Source organism: Argiope bruennichi, chromosome X1 (genome assembly GCF_947563725.1).
Source record: "Argiope bruennichi chromosome X1, qqArgBrue1.1, whole genome shotgun sequence".
NCBI lineage: Eukaryota > Metazoa > Arthropoda > Arachnida > Araneae > Araneidae > Argiope > Argiope bruennichi.
The window spans coordinates 102006544-102022759 of record NC_079162.1 but is presented as its reverse complement, the minus strand read 5'-3'; positions in this window follow the sequence as shown (position 1 = coordinate 102022759).

Genomic DNA, 16216 nt, shown 5'->3' with positions numbered 1-16216 from the left:
CAGAGATGCTGTTGTATATAAGTTTCCAGTAATCCTTCCTGTTTATGAGTTTTGCTGTTTTAGTGATGGGGGTGGGCAAAATTAGTGTTGAGATTGATTTCAAAACCTCTAAATTCTGGTCTATTGAAAAATCATTCCATGAAGTAGCACCACCCGAAAATTAAATTTTCATTTTTCTAAGCCCCAATACGTTGCAAGAAAGTTGGACGATGCCAGAAGAACTAGTTTATTATTCACGATAAAGTTATGAATAAGCGTGTGATTAGCATGGACATGGCCAGAGTTCCAAGCTGGATTGTTTAGCATTGAAATCCACCGTAACAAAGGCTCCAAGAGTGATGTTAAATATTCTGCCCTATACTTGCAGATTGATTTTTCCTCGTGGAGAAGGAGAGCAGTAAACATCTGACTATAATAAATGAGAAGTTATCTGGTAAATCTATAACAATAGTGTTCTCCAAAGTGAAACTGTCTTCAGAAGAGAGATGATTAATGCAGTTATTACGAATTACTGTGTCTAAGAAGTAGGTGGCGCTGTGTGTATTAACTTCCATTTGTATATATTACATACTCTTTCTCGTACCTTGCTGACTTCTGTAAATAGTTCGGGCTATAAACATGTGTGTTTGAGAGCTCTGTAGTTTATTGTTTGAATAACAATGATTACTCATTGTTTCTCTTAAAAATGAGTAATATGATATGCAGGTCACAGGGAGTGAACCCCCTGCAGCAGTTCTTGATTAATACTGCTGTACCTCTACCTGTGTAAAATACACTGAACAGTTGGGCATTTTAAGTCTATCCTCCAGATTAAGATGAGTTTCTTGAATGACTGGCTATGAGATCTCATACTCCACAGAGTACATGAAGTTCTCTTTGCAGTTGAAAGCATGCAGGTTGTTGCTATTTTTTGAATGAGCTTTCTGAGTAGTATTTGGACGTAACATTGAAGATAAATGAATAAATAAGGATATCATCATTTAAGAAATTTCGCTTGAATATTCGAGCGTTTGGAAGTGCTTGCATTGAAATCCTGTTATTCGTTATTTTGCTGGAACGGTGGTCGAGTTTTTATCAGAGGTGCATATATTTGCAGAGGAGGTGTGCATTTAGTGGTTTCTAATTCCTGATAGGACGGGCGGGTTCTAAACTGAAAAAAATATTGAAAAATGTCATTTTGAATGAAATAAACTTTATTTTTATAAGTAATGAATTAGTGATTTTTAATGTTATGTAAAACTATCGATCATTTACTTTCATTCCAAATCCTAAGCAAATTTGTTAAATTATTATTTTTTTCCCCCTTTAATCTTTTTGCTCGGCCCTCTTTGCTCTTTATTTCATTATAAATAATAATATATTATTATTTTCTATTTTTTAGCTTCTTAACTATATTATACCAACGCCATCAGACGATACTAATTTTATTTCTATCTTCAGTATGGGCTCAGACAAAACAATTCTATTTTTTCCCCGTTCTTCTTTCTGCTTAAATCAAAATGCCTGTCTTCCACACCCTGCGGAGATATTTTATAACTGCACTCGGACAATTTGCATATTTTATTACTTTCATCGCTGCTGTTTATTCTATATGTTAATATTTGTAAATGCAGATTTATTTCAAAAACTTTCTAGCAATTTTAAATTTACTCAATCATAAATCACTGATCTTCAGCAGATGTATATTCCACTGGCTTATGGTTATTCATTGTAGTAAATAGAGACGATGAACTTGCATCAGTTCAACACACATACTGCAGCACCTTTAAAGCAAAGGATTGCCAAAAGTCTGCAGAATGATCATAAAAAAAGTGAGTTTTTTTCTTTCATTTTACAGAACATAATTTTTTAAATCAATAATTTTAAATGGATCTATAAGATTTTTATCATTTTTCTTCTTAATTTAATGATACAATAACATTAAACAATTCATTGATGAATTAAATTTAAAAATTAGTTCAAGAGTCGTCATTATTTTTCTTTTGTTAAGCTAGAATTAATCTTAGGGGAGTTAATGGCACCCTTTAAATGAGGGTGTATGCGGTTCCATTACAGTTAGCGTATTTAAGAATGAAGATTTCTTCTTTATTTGGACATTTTATAGAGTCAAGATTTTTCAGAGCTGTATATACAACGAACTTATAGTTTGCATCCTAACATGTGGTGGACAGAGGAAATACTACCTACAAAAATTTTTGACTAGTAAAATGCTACAATTTTTTGGCGAGTAAAGAAATTAAGAATGAGAAAGTATTGTCCATGTTGTTAAGTTACAGAAAAAAGTTTTCAAAAGTTTTCTTTTATATTGTATTCATATTGCATTTTATTCATTATTTTAACTCAACGAGAAATTAATTTTAATTTACTAGCTTAATTTTATTCTGCATCTTTCAGAATGTTGTTAATTATTTTAAGATTTACTTTTGCAGTAAGTTCTTCAACTAGTGTGAAAAATCTTGAGGCAATGTCTTCAGCCGAAATTTTTCAAGGACTTTCTTGATGCTAGGAATTTTTATTAGTATTTTCTTAATTTCTAGTATGAATTTGAAGAAAACGAGTAGGTCTTGCTTACAATTAATATCTATTAGTATACTAGCTGCTGGTCCCGTATCGCCATCTCTTGGACTTACCTTTAATAAAAGCTGTTTTAGTTTTTTATTTTTGAATACAGAAAAAAAGTAACCCCCCCCCCTCCCTCCTCTTTTTTTTGTTTCGGTAGAAGTAATCTTTCGGAGCTTTTGGCGCCCTTTAAATGTGATTGTATGTGGTTTCATTACAGTTAGCGTATTAATGAATGAAATTTCCTTCTCCTTTATTTGGACATTTTCTAGAATCATGCTTTTCAGCGCAGTATATAAAGCTAACTTACAGTTGACCTCCTGAACTGTGATGGATACAGGAAATACTACCTACGATAATTTTTGAGTAGTAAAATACAACAAATTTTTGGCGAGTAAAGAATTTAAGAATTAGAAAGTATTTTCCATGCTGTTAAGTTACAAAGACACTTTAAAAAAAAGTTTTCTTTCATATTGCATTATTCTTTTAACTCGACAGGCAATTAATTTTAATGTACTAGTTTAATTTTATTCTGTATCTTTCAAAATATTTTTAAGGTGAAAGAATTAATTAACTAATTCTTTAGGCTTAAAATGCCATTAATAATTATTCGATGCAAGTAATATTTAATTTGCATGCGCTCTTATTCAAGACGCAAAAGATAAAAATATTTGGAAGAATGCAAACTTGATGTATCAAAATATTTAAGAAATTTTTTTTTCTCAGTTTTCAACCTTTACAATAATTTAAAGACATATATTAGGCCATTAACAATAAATTAAAATAAATTTGCTCAAAAAAATATTGCATGATTATATCGAAAAAGAATATCCTTTTACAAAACAATAGAATTACATAGATACTCACATCGTAAAAATTTATATAAAATAAAATATATTATATATCATTGAAAATTTTTTTGTTATTCAAATTTTCTTACATATAATTATATTTTTTAGCGCCTGATAACTAAAAGTTAGACAGAATACAAAAAGTTAAAATATGACGGGCTTTCATTGAAGGAAAAAAAATGAAGTGATGAAATATGATGACGTCAAATATGATAATGCATATTGAAAACTTGCCTCTTTTAAAAATTCATTGAAAACATTACTGCAAAACACATTACGTGTATAATGCGAACGATTTATCAAACTGTAATTTCATTTATTACAACATTGTTGAAAAAATCAATTCAGACTATCTTCAGCAGGATCATATAAGTTAAATAGAAATGTCAGGTACATAGAGTTCAAAATTATAGACACATTTTGGCCAAATTGCTTTGGATTAGAAACTATAACTTTTTATCACAATTATAAAAGCTAATTTGCAAAGTATGAACATTTCAGTATTTCACATATAAACGTTAAAATGTGGAAAATAAAAAGCTGCCGATAATTTACTCGGCAGCTTTTTAAAAATAGTTTGAGTGTTGGGGATTACAGGGTGAGAGCTTTGGTATTTCACGAAGATTTCATCCTCAATGGCATTTTTCGTTAAGAAACAGCCGCATCAAAATTTTATAAAATGAATTGGAATACATGGAGAACAAAAAATGTAGTCTATTAATTGCAATAAAAGCAGTCGGGAATGCATTTCATTTAACCATAAAATTTACGCACTCCAGCTCCAGCATGGGAAATGAGACCCCATGAGGTCAGATTCAATACCCTAATGCAGTGGCACTGCGATCGTTTATTGAAACTTCAAGAGAGAAGCTACAGAACTGTTTTCGAGTCTGCCGAACTCTTTTTAGATTTTCGTGAAAACACTGCTCTTTAAGGTCAAAAGCGCAGAACCACCGTTATCGATAACATATTAGGAGTCAGCGAGAACACTAAAATAGCAAGGGGTTAAAAATGAAAACTAATAAAAATATAATTTTAAATAAAATAGTGGAAATAACATCAAGTTGATTTTAACCTAGCATTCTAAACTTATCAGTCATAGTACTTGATCATAAATATGGATCACTTATATTCATTTGATCATATTTGTTATTGTCATTTTTGTCGTTATTTTCTAATTCGATCATATTTCTATGAGCATATGGTCTTTCAACGGATTTCGTAATTTCTACATTTCCATTACAAATTAGGGTAGTTTATGGAGAACTTTCTTCTCCCGTTGAAGCTTGAATTGTAACTTTTGAAATCGAAGTCTATTGCCAGAATTTCTTCGTAGAAAAGAAAACATATCTACCTGTGACTTTTCGAAATTTAGTTTTTTTTTTTTTTTTTTTTCGCTTTTTTTCTTTTTTTCACGCCCAGAAGGATATTTCATTGCTATGGACATGATCTAGCAATATTGAGTATTTTACAGAGTGAATTTTCATCTGTAGGCAATCTACCTTAGTAAGTGATGTAAATGACAGTAAATCTAATTAACTTAGGTTTATAATATATTACACATTTGCACTAAGACTGTAATATATCTGTAAACTTCATTATTTCCAAACCGTCAATTTTTCCTTTTTAAGTTCTTCCTCTCTTCTGCCATTTCGTTCTTATTGTCCAGAATATTATTTTAGTTCTTGGACATGTTGGGACCCCTCAAACTCGGGGCCCTGGTGCATAGCATTCGCCACATGCCCCAGATGGCCGGCCCTGCTTGTTACACACACAGCAGAATTTTCCGCTACAGAAAATTTACCATGGTCGCCGTATTTACAAGCAGTGTATTGAAGTAAATTAGAACTCGCATATTAGACGAAAAAATCATCGCACGTTGAATTTGTTGTCGGTGGACATTGTGTAGACGTCGACTGAAACTGGAGCCAAGGGTAATTTAATAACAAGTTTACATGACCAAATGAAAGCTTAAACACACCGCAATTTTTTTCACAGCGAATTTTACCTTTTCGTGTAAATAATTTTTTTTATCAACAGGTTTTTGTCTATCATGAACATGTGTGAACTAAATATCGATAATGAAATTTTTTCCATACTTTTTCATATAAACTTACCAGAAGAATGAGGGAGTCGTAAAAAAATCTAATTTTGAGAGTCTAGAAATGACAATAGTAATACTCTCTAGTGCCAAAGAATTTTTATTTCAGTATCAGTTCATTTTATTTCTGAGCTGGCTATTATTAACAAACGGGTTTTTTGTAAAAATATTTCATTATCGAAAAATTAGTAACAATATTACGTTGTTGTTTTTTTTTTTTCAAAAAGTTTCATTATGTTTTTAATTTAATTCTAATAAAACAAATATATTTTACAAATAAATAAAAATCATGGAAAGAAAAACGTTTTTTCTCTGAATACTTTTTTTCAAATAAGGAAGTGGCATATTTTACAGTTATCTGTCGCTGATATCATGGCGATCAGAATGTTTTTATATTTTAAACATATGTCTAGAAACCACGTCTGTCACACGATTGTCAAAAGTGTTCCAGCATACGGCCTTAGCAAATTTTTATGTAACCCAAATACTGGATTACTAACAAAAAAACATGGAACTTTTGGACTTTCTGGGCTTGACAAGCACTTCTCATCGGTTTCATTTTTTTTTTTTTTTTGAACGACATTCTGTTGATTGAGTTTACCTAAAAATCGACGAGTCAGTCTTTTCCACAGCTGCCAATATGCACAAAAATAGGACGGTATTTATTGTCGGCAGTACCCATTAGCACAATTGAATGGTGATATTAATTATATAATTAATATAATATTAATTGCATATTAATTTCTAATTGTATATTTATGTGTATAAAACGTATCTAAGATTCTATTCATATTTGCATGTTTTTATGGAAATGCGTCGGTAATTACAGTTCCCTTCAAAACTTTATAATAATAACGTACGAAAATAATTGTAAGTAAAACATTAATTTCATCACACTCAATGTAATACTCTATCTTATAGCTTTCTAAAGTTATTTTCTTATCTTAGTGGTATTGCCAGGATTTCTTCAGGCTGAATGCAATTCCTCATTTTGGTATTGTGCTGAATGATATCTTTCAACCACCCATGTAGTCCTTCATCGATATTTTGAAGTAATTGAAGAATCTCTTGCTTCTAATCTTCATATAACATGTAGAAAGTTCAAAACTTCTCTCTTTTTTCATAAATTGTATAAATCCAAATAAGTCGATTTTTTCCCCTCTTCATTCATGACAAAATAATAATAAAGTTAGAATTTGCTCTCTATTCATTTTAAATTAGGCTTAAGAGGTAAATAATTTAAATGACACTGTTAAGGTAAGGTTATTTGTTAATGAAATTACACCACAATAGACTCTAGGGCCAGTACTAAAATTTTGCTCTTAGGGTGAAACAGGAATTTTCTAATGCTTAGGAAACACGAAGTTTTTTCTGTCCATATAATTTCTCTGTCAGGTTCCGGAGCTGTATTGTTAAATTTTGCATATTCAAAAATTATTTGAAATATGTCCTTGGAATTCTGAAATGTAGATACCTTTGATTTTTAGGACAGTGTTATTGAACTAAACATAATGACAGATTATAACGCTCTTTTATGTGACATTATTCATATGAAAAGTATGATGCTGGAAAAAATTATGGCTCAAGTAAATAATAAATTATATATTTCTCGCCCATTTCAACCAAATCATTGACTTATTTTTTATTATTTAATTAAATAACCTTAATTATGGCTCAAGTAAATAATAAATTATATATTTCTCGCTCATTTCAACCAAATCATTGGCTTATTTTTTATTATTTAATTAAATAACCTTAATTATGGCTCAAGTAAATAATAAATTATATATTTCTCGCCCATTTCAACCAAATCATTGACTTATTTTTTATTATTTAATTAAATAACCTTAATTATGTCTCAAGTAAATAATAAATTATATATTTCTCGCTCATTTCAACCAAATCATTGGCTTATTTTTTATTATTTAATTAAATAACCTTAATTATGGCTCAAGTAAACAATAAATTATATATTTCTCGCCCATTTCAACCAAATCATTGGCTTATTTTTTATTATTTAATTAAATAACCTGAATTAATTTGAAAGTAGTGCAATTTACTTACAAACATATCCCGGAACACCAAATGTAGAGCCATATTATTTGTTTAGACAGAGTTTTTTTGAGAAGTATTTTTTGTTTTATATTATCAATAAGCAACTATTGAAAGTGTATGTATTTATTTAGAGAAAAATATGATTTGATTAATGTATTGTTAAATATATTTCTGTGCCATCATACATTTTTAAGAGATATTTTTAAACGCTTATAGTTGGGTAATTGGTACTATTAATTACATAGATCTGGCAATGTAATTATGAAGAAACACCGATACATAAGAATCTGATACTTCGATCTCATAAATGAAAAATAAATTTGTATATTAAAATACATATATCTCAGTTGCATAGTTCAAACGATTTTTTTCCCTCCCTTTTGTTTCGGTAGAAGTAATCAGGGAGCTTTTGGCACCCTTTAAATGTGACTGTATGCGGTTTCATTACAGTTAGCTCGTTTATAAACGAAATTTCCTTCTCCTTTATTTGGACATTTTCTAGAATCATGCTTTTCAGCGCAGTATATAAAACTAACTTACAGTTGACCTCCTGAACTGTGGTGGATACAGGAAATACTACCTACGATAATTTTTGAGTAGTAAAATACAATAATTTTTTGGCGAGTAAAGAATTTAAGAATTAGAAAGTATTTTCCATGCTGTTAAGTTACTAAGACACATTTTAAAAAGTTTTCTTTCATATTGCATTATTCTTTTAACTCGACAGACAATTAATTTTAATGTACTAGTTTAATTTTATTCTGTATCTTTCAAAATATTTTTAAGGTGAAAGAATTAATTAACTAATTCTTTAGGCTTAAAACGGTATTAATAATTATTCGATACAAGTAATATTTAATTTGCATGCGTTCATATTCAAGACACAAAAAATAAAAATATTTGGAAGAATGCAAATTTGATGTATCAAAATATTTAAGAATTTTTTTTTCACAGTTTTCAACCTTTACAATAATTTAAAGACATATTAGGCCGTTCAACAATAAATTAAAATAAATTAATTAAAATAAATTTAAATAAATTAAAATAAAATAAAAACAACAATAAATAAAATAAATAAATAAAGTAATATTTAATTTGCATGCGTTCATATTCAAGACACAAAAAATAAAAATATTTGGAAGAATGCAAATTTGATGTATCAAAATATTTAAGAAATTTTTTTTCACAGTTTTCAACCTTTACAATAATTTAAAGACATATTAGGCCGTTCAACAATAAATTAAAATTAAATAAATTAATTAAAATAAATTTAAATAAATTAATTAAAATAAATTTAAATAAATTAAAATAAAATAAAAACAACAATAAATAAAATAAATAAATAAAGTAATATTTAATTTGCATGCGTTCATATTCAAGACACAAAAAATAAAAATATTTGGAAGAATGCAAATTTGATGTATCAAAATATTTAAGAAATTTTTTTTTCACAATTTTCAACCTTTACAATAATTTAAAGACATATTAGGCCGTTCAACAATAAATTAAAATAAATTGTCAAAGTATTGATCGTCTGTAAGTCAGTATTTTATTTTTTTTCGTTTTTATTTTTTCAGACACGTGAACGTAGCAACTCGAAATCTCAAGGATATGAATAAATGAAATTTGATATGAGGTCATATTACTAAAATTGTAGTTTTGTGCCAAGTTTTCATTTCAGTCAGTGGAAAAGGCGCGCACAAAATGCATATTCGTTTTTTTCCCCCTCTAAACCACAAATCTTTCACTTGCAGAAACTTTAAAACTAAAACTCTCAAAGCTTGTGGCATTCATGGCTTCGGCTTTATGAGAGGAGATGGGGGGGGGAGACATCTTTATTAGAGTTTTTGTGAAAGTATCGGGGAAACTACTTCCACTGGTTATATTACTTACCAGCTTATTCATTTAATGTCAATTAGGACGAAAATATTTTTATGCTTTGAAATAAGAATATATTAAGCATGTAATTCTTACGAAACATTCGGTTAAACCTTTCTTATCCTTCCGTGTTAATAAGTAAAATTTTAACGATTTATGCAGGCATTTATAACAAATGCTACAGTTATCACATTGGTTCTGCTGCTGTGGGCATATGGTGTGAACATGAAAGGAAGTAAAAAATATGTGAAATAATAGTACTTAACTGAATAAAACCAATGCATTCTTGAAAAAACATATAATATTCTTATGTGAAAAATATTGATATACAAAATAATAACATTTTGCCAAAAATATGTTTCCATCTTTTAGTTTCAATTCCCATATTTTTGAAAATTTCATCTATTCATTACAAAAAAAAAAAAAAAAAAAAAAAAAAATGAACGATAGCACTGGAGGTAGGAGTGGGCCGATATTGTCTCTTGGCAACAAATATTTTCAGATCGAGTCCAACACTGATAATCTATACCACAAATTGTCATTTCCAAACGCTGCTTGTAATGAAATATCTAATTCTCTAAAAAAAGTCCACAGTTGCGAGTAAAAAGCTTTTATTTTCTTCTACGGCAGCCTAATATTTCTCTGGGATATCCGAAATGTCCAGATTCTTTTCCTTTCTTTATAAAATCAAAGTTGCAGCTTTTGACTAATCAAAGTGAATAACATCATTCGTAATTTAAAAAATCACGATGATTTATTATGAAAAGATGATGATGATTGAAGGATGCACTACTACTAGATAAATATTTGCATAAGACATTTCTTCTGTATTGAATAAATTTGCCGTTCTAAAATAACTGTTCCGATCTAAATTTATTATTATTTCCTCTAAATTTAAAAGTAAAATATCTCTGCAAATAGAAACGGAAAATTTTCTGTATGCATAGATGAATGTAAGAGAATCATTTCGTTAACTGATATTTTGGTTGTATAGGAGACGCATAAAAATTAAATTTTTTAAAGAACATTTCACAATCAACCTTCAGAAAAGCGAGAATATTTTCACATAATTTTCCACCTAATTTATAATGAAACTCTGTGATTAGAAATATATGCCTAAGTGCAATATTTAGAGAAACAGAAGATTGTTTAATTTTGGGGGAGTTTACCTATATTAAGTTTTTGATGAGATAATTTTTGAAATTGTATATTTATGGCTCTATCTATAAAAAAACAGTATCCAGAGCGGGCTTCAACCAGTGGCTATTCTTCAGTTTAGAAACGAGCAATGCTAAAAAAAAACGTTTATCAAAAAATAAAACAACCTAAAAAATCAATTTCACCTCTGAATAGCCCAAAATTTGTGATTGTAATTATCTGTATCAAGTTTTAGAAATTTCCTGATGTATCTTTTTTATGAGTGATTTTTAACAAAACAAAACCAATAACATACATTTAATCTAAATGTGCTTCTATCAGAGCAATATGAAACTGAAAAATAGCCAAATAATAAATCAAGAGAGAGATGGCGAATCTTTTGTTTGAATGTATGGAGGAGGAGGATACGAAGATCGGTTGGCTGACTGCGTTTTTCTTCTAGTGATATGTCACTGAGCAGAGCCCAATAAGCGAATTTTGATGCTTTCAAGAACTATTCATTGTACAACTAGTCGTCTTCTCTTCTACCTTTTGATTCATTTTTTATTTCTTTTTGAATATGAGTTATTAAAAATAGAATTAAATGCCATTTATCTCCTGCGCCTACTTGCCTTTTCAGTTCCAGACCTCACGATGGAGCTCCGAATTCGAAGCTGCAGTAATACCGCTATTTTGAGAAGCGACCAATTAGCTAGAGGAGAAATTGTTTATACAGGAGAGGAGAAATTGTCGCGCCATCTGTTGGTAGATGCGGAAAACTTGGCAAGAGAATACAGAGGCAAAAGCGAAAGAGCAATTCTCCTAGTCAAGGGTGAAGTGGTATGGAGGATGGGGTAAAAGAATAAACCAATCAGTGATGTCCTTCTGTGAAAAGGCAGGAGCAGTTGCCCATCTCCCCCCCCCCAAGATTTTTTTTTTCCGAGCAGACAAAACGAAAGGATAATTAAAAGGAATATTCTCTGTGAAATTTTATGTCTCGTCAGTAGTTTTTTTCTATATATTTACTGTCATTTAGTTGAAGTAATTCAGTTATTGAAGGAAACACCTCTTGTTTACTGTCATTTAGTTGAAGTAATTCAGTTATTGAAGGAAACACCTCTTGTCTATGAAATCATTAAAACTATGTTTGCTATTCGGAGAAAATGTCGATTTTGCTCTGTGATCGTGTACTCGTATTCGCCAAATCTGACGTTTACTGATTAAATAGCAGGCATTTTCGATTCATTAGCAGATAGTTCATACTGTTATTTTAAGAATCTATCGATGCTTTTCAGTGTATTGCAAATTAGATCACTTAATCACTGTCATTAGACGACAAATGGTGATGGCGATAAAAACTAGTAAATAATGAAAGTGAGTTGCAAGATATTTTGTAAACATAACGAGGAAACAAACGCCGACTGAAAAAAAAATCAGTTGAATAATTTAAATAAAAAATGTTATCATGCGTAATTTTTAGTAAACAAATGTCATTTTTATTGTCTTTAAACTGCGGCAACTTTTCGAATTGTATACAACGACTGATTCTCTGGTAAAAGAAATCAGAACCAATTTTTGGTTATCATACTTAAGTTGAATTTTCAAAAATGACCAAACTACACAAATTCAATACAACTCTCGTTGAAGTTAAGTTATTAATTGGTAATCATATTCTTTCGGCATGTGATTCCTCAAACAATAATGCATCCCAAATTCATTAAATTTCTGACGAATATGACGTTTACAAATCATTTAGTCATAAAAATAAGGGTTTATATAAGGTTTTTTTTACATATTATCATTTTTTATCACATTTGGTGACAATCTAATCAAAATTATCTGTCAGCTTATTTTCTAAGTTTTTAAATTACCAAGTTTAAGTGTACTCTGATACAATGACAAGATTTGATTCAAAACTTCATATATATCTTCATCTAATACAAATCTGGATTGCAGGACTTTTGAATATTCTGAAGAAGAAATTGTGCGGACTATTATTTTGTCCACTATCACTAATCTTCATTCTGCTACAAAATTGACTTTTAACAATTCGATCTGGAGAACTTTTGAGCCAATATTCACATCCTAGGGGCTATATTGACATAAATATACAGGGATCAATTGCCATCGGGCCAGCTGGAAATCTGGCCAGTCCGCCACTGTTGGTACCTTAATGCTAGATTAACTACAGAAGAAACAAACGTCGATTTCAGAATTCCGGGCATCATTCTAGGAAGTATTTATTACAGAATAGTTAGCGATAAAAAATTACAGTCTTTACTTCCCTTTAAAGTAGCCAGGAAAATGAAGCGTTATACAAATTACACTTAAATTGGTATTTTATCTCCATTTTTCAAGTTACCTTCATTCCGGAATTCGAGTATTCAGTTCAGAGCTCATTATTCCAAAAACCGAGAGTGTAGAGTATATTTTAACTTAATAAATGATATCCATAGAACTTTCGTGAGGTCCATGTACTGTTACATAGATGATTAAATAACACAAGATTGAAGTTTTGAATTTTGCACTTGGGCTTAGTAGTGTAACTAGGAGGGGCAAGAATTTTTAGCTCTTTCCGACACCTAAGGACTTAAAAATTGTCAGAAGTGATGCATCTTTTGTTTTGTATGTATATAAATAATTTTTAGTAAAATTTTAGAAAAGTGCTATTTTGTATGTCATACACAAATTAATGTGTTAATTCTTTGTAAATAAAATCTTTGAGTTTTTATGTAATTGCATATTTTTATATTTGGTGTAATGCATTACATTTTTTAAGGGGTGCTAGGTCTATTATTAAACATTTTGATTAGTAAATCTTCATAGCTGAATTTAATGAAATGCATGAAATAATTCTGCATATTATTAGAGGTATTAACTTTATTAAAAAGATTTATATATGTTAACAAAGGATTTATTTTAATAATCAGTTTCCATAACATGCCTAAAGGCAAAAAACATTTTTTCATTATTATTATTATTATTATTTGTGTGTGAGAGAGAGAGAGAGAGAGATTCGACGGATTGAGAGAAAAGTAAACATTTTATAATTTTTTTAGTATGATGTAAATTGAAATAATTTTTTATTTGTAGTTCTCTAAAGTTATAAAAGTTTCATACTAACAACTTTTTTATTTGTGCCTTATATTAATTATTGAAATAAGATTGGGGAAAATTCTTTGTGTATATTTAATAAAAACTTTCAGATAAATTCTATAAAAATTGTTTTCACAGACTGTGTATATGTAGTCACTGTGAAGTTATTTGTAGCCTTTAAATCATATCAGTTTCATAATGTTTTATATATATATATTATTTTGCTTCAACTGCACTTTTAATCTTTGAACTCCTCTGTATAAAGTGGATATATATATATATATATATATATATATATATATATATATATATATATATATATATATATATATATAAGGAGAAGAAAGGGCAAAGTTTTGCTTTTTGCCCTCGGCATCTTTAAAATATATTTATAATTACATCTGTTACAGCTTCACGCCGATAGATGGCGTATCTGTCGAGTACAAAGTTCTGTTAATTCCTTCTTTGTATCAGAACGTAGAGTGTGTAAGAACGATGCTAGCACCTGGACGTGGCACCCGATTATGAGAGGTGTCCTAATCTGCAATAGTCTACATGAAGTGGCACAAAAAAATAATAATCCGAAAATAAAATGATGTTCACTAGAAAGAAATGAGTAATTATTTGTAGAGAATTACATTACGTGGTCCGTCGACTACGCAGTATTGAACCATCAAGAGTTTTGAGAAGTCGGCAAGTGTTTCGTTTTGCCGCGTGTGCTTATTTGATATTGTTCTCAGTGATTTCTGAATCGTTAGAGTGATCTCCAATGGATATAAAGTGTAAATTCTTATGATTGGACTATCCGATGATTGGATTAATGTGTCCGTTTTGGTTTCAGGGTAACTGTGAGTACACTTTTGTTTTCCAAATTTCTGTATTAGTTTCGTTTTTATGAGTTGCATATATTCAGAGTTCTCTTTTCAAAACTTAAAAAGAGTGAATTAATTGAAGTTGCCGAGGAACTAGAAATTAATATTCCTGCAGGTGCCAAAGTAATTACTATTAGAGATTTAATTGAAAAGAGCGAGATCTATAAAGATAATTATGAATTTGTAAAAACTGTAGTTGAGTCAATAATTGATAGGAAAAAAGAGTACGAGAAAAATGAAGCACAGAAACTAGAATAGGAAAAACTTAAACTCGCGCAATTAGAAAAACAACTTGAGCTTGCGAATTTACAAAAAGATGTAACACAAAAGGTTAATGTAACAAATAGCGATTCTGATTCTAATTGTAGCTTAGAAAGTTTGATAAAAAGTGTCAAAACTTTAATTATTCCTGTTCCTACACGAGCAGAGTCGTATAATTTATTTTTCCAATCGCTTGAAAGAGCTTTCAAAACCAAAAATGTCCCAGAACAATTCAAATCAGAGATCCTATTAAATATTTTAGGCGAAAAAGTTACCAATTTAATGATATATTTAAATGAAGAGGAATTGTGTATGTATGACAAGTTAAAAGAATTTCAATCCACCCTACAAGAAGTTTTAAATAATTTCCGTAAAGCGAAAAAACGTTTTAACGAAAGCTATATCCAGTTTGCATCGCGACTTAGTGCAGCCTTTGATTATTATTGTCAATTAAGAAAGGTAAATGATTTTAAGGGAGTTTGTGAACTCATGGTTTCCGAAAAAATATTTGATTCATTAGATCGTGAACTACAAATTCATATTAGCGTGAAACAAGGAGAATCTTGGTATGTGCCACCAGATTTGGCCAGGCTTTGCGATATTTATGTATCGTCAAAATTCAAAAACGATAGTAATGTGTTTTCACGACCGCAAGTTGTAAACCATTCTCAAAAATATCGTAAAGAATACCGTCCACAAAAAGCATTCGTAGCGGAAGTTAAAACTCCGAAATGTGTAATTTGTAAATCTAATGAAAATCATTCCCTGAATGTATGCCCTGTTTTCAAAAATATGCTTGTTAATGAGAGAATAGAGGTCGTTAAAAATAAGCAATTATGCTTTAATTGTTTAAATCACCATAAAATTGCTAATTGTTATTCAAAATCCAATTGTTCCATTTGTAAAAAAAGACATAACACTCTTTTGCATTTGGGAAATACTCAAAGCGAAACTGAAACTCATTCGCAAAATGCTAACGCGGGATTAAATCCAAGGTCAAATGTATTCGTTCCGCGAATTGAAAATCCCAGTCATAATTCTTTGCAACTGATGAATGAGTTACCTGCGAACAGTACGCATTCATTCACTGCTACCAACTTAAATGTAAACAAATTAGTTTTATTAAGTACTGCAAATGTGATGATTCAAAATAATGTAGGAATGTTTATGAGTGCACGTGCGTTGCTGGATGTTGGTAGTATGAGTCATTTCATTTCAAAACGGTTAGCCGATAAACTGAATTTGAAAAAAGAAAGACGAAACATTTTGGTTTCTGGACTAAATCAATCATCATCTGTTATTAACTCGATCGTAAAAACGAAAATTTCGAACGTAAGCAGAAGCTTTGAAAAGGGAATTGAGCTATTGGTAGTGCCGCATATAACAGATAGTATCCCCTCCAAACA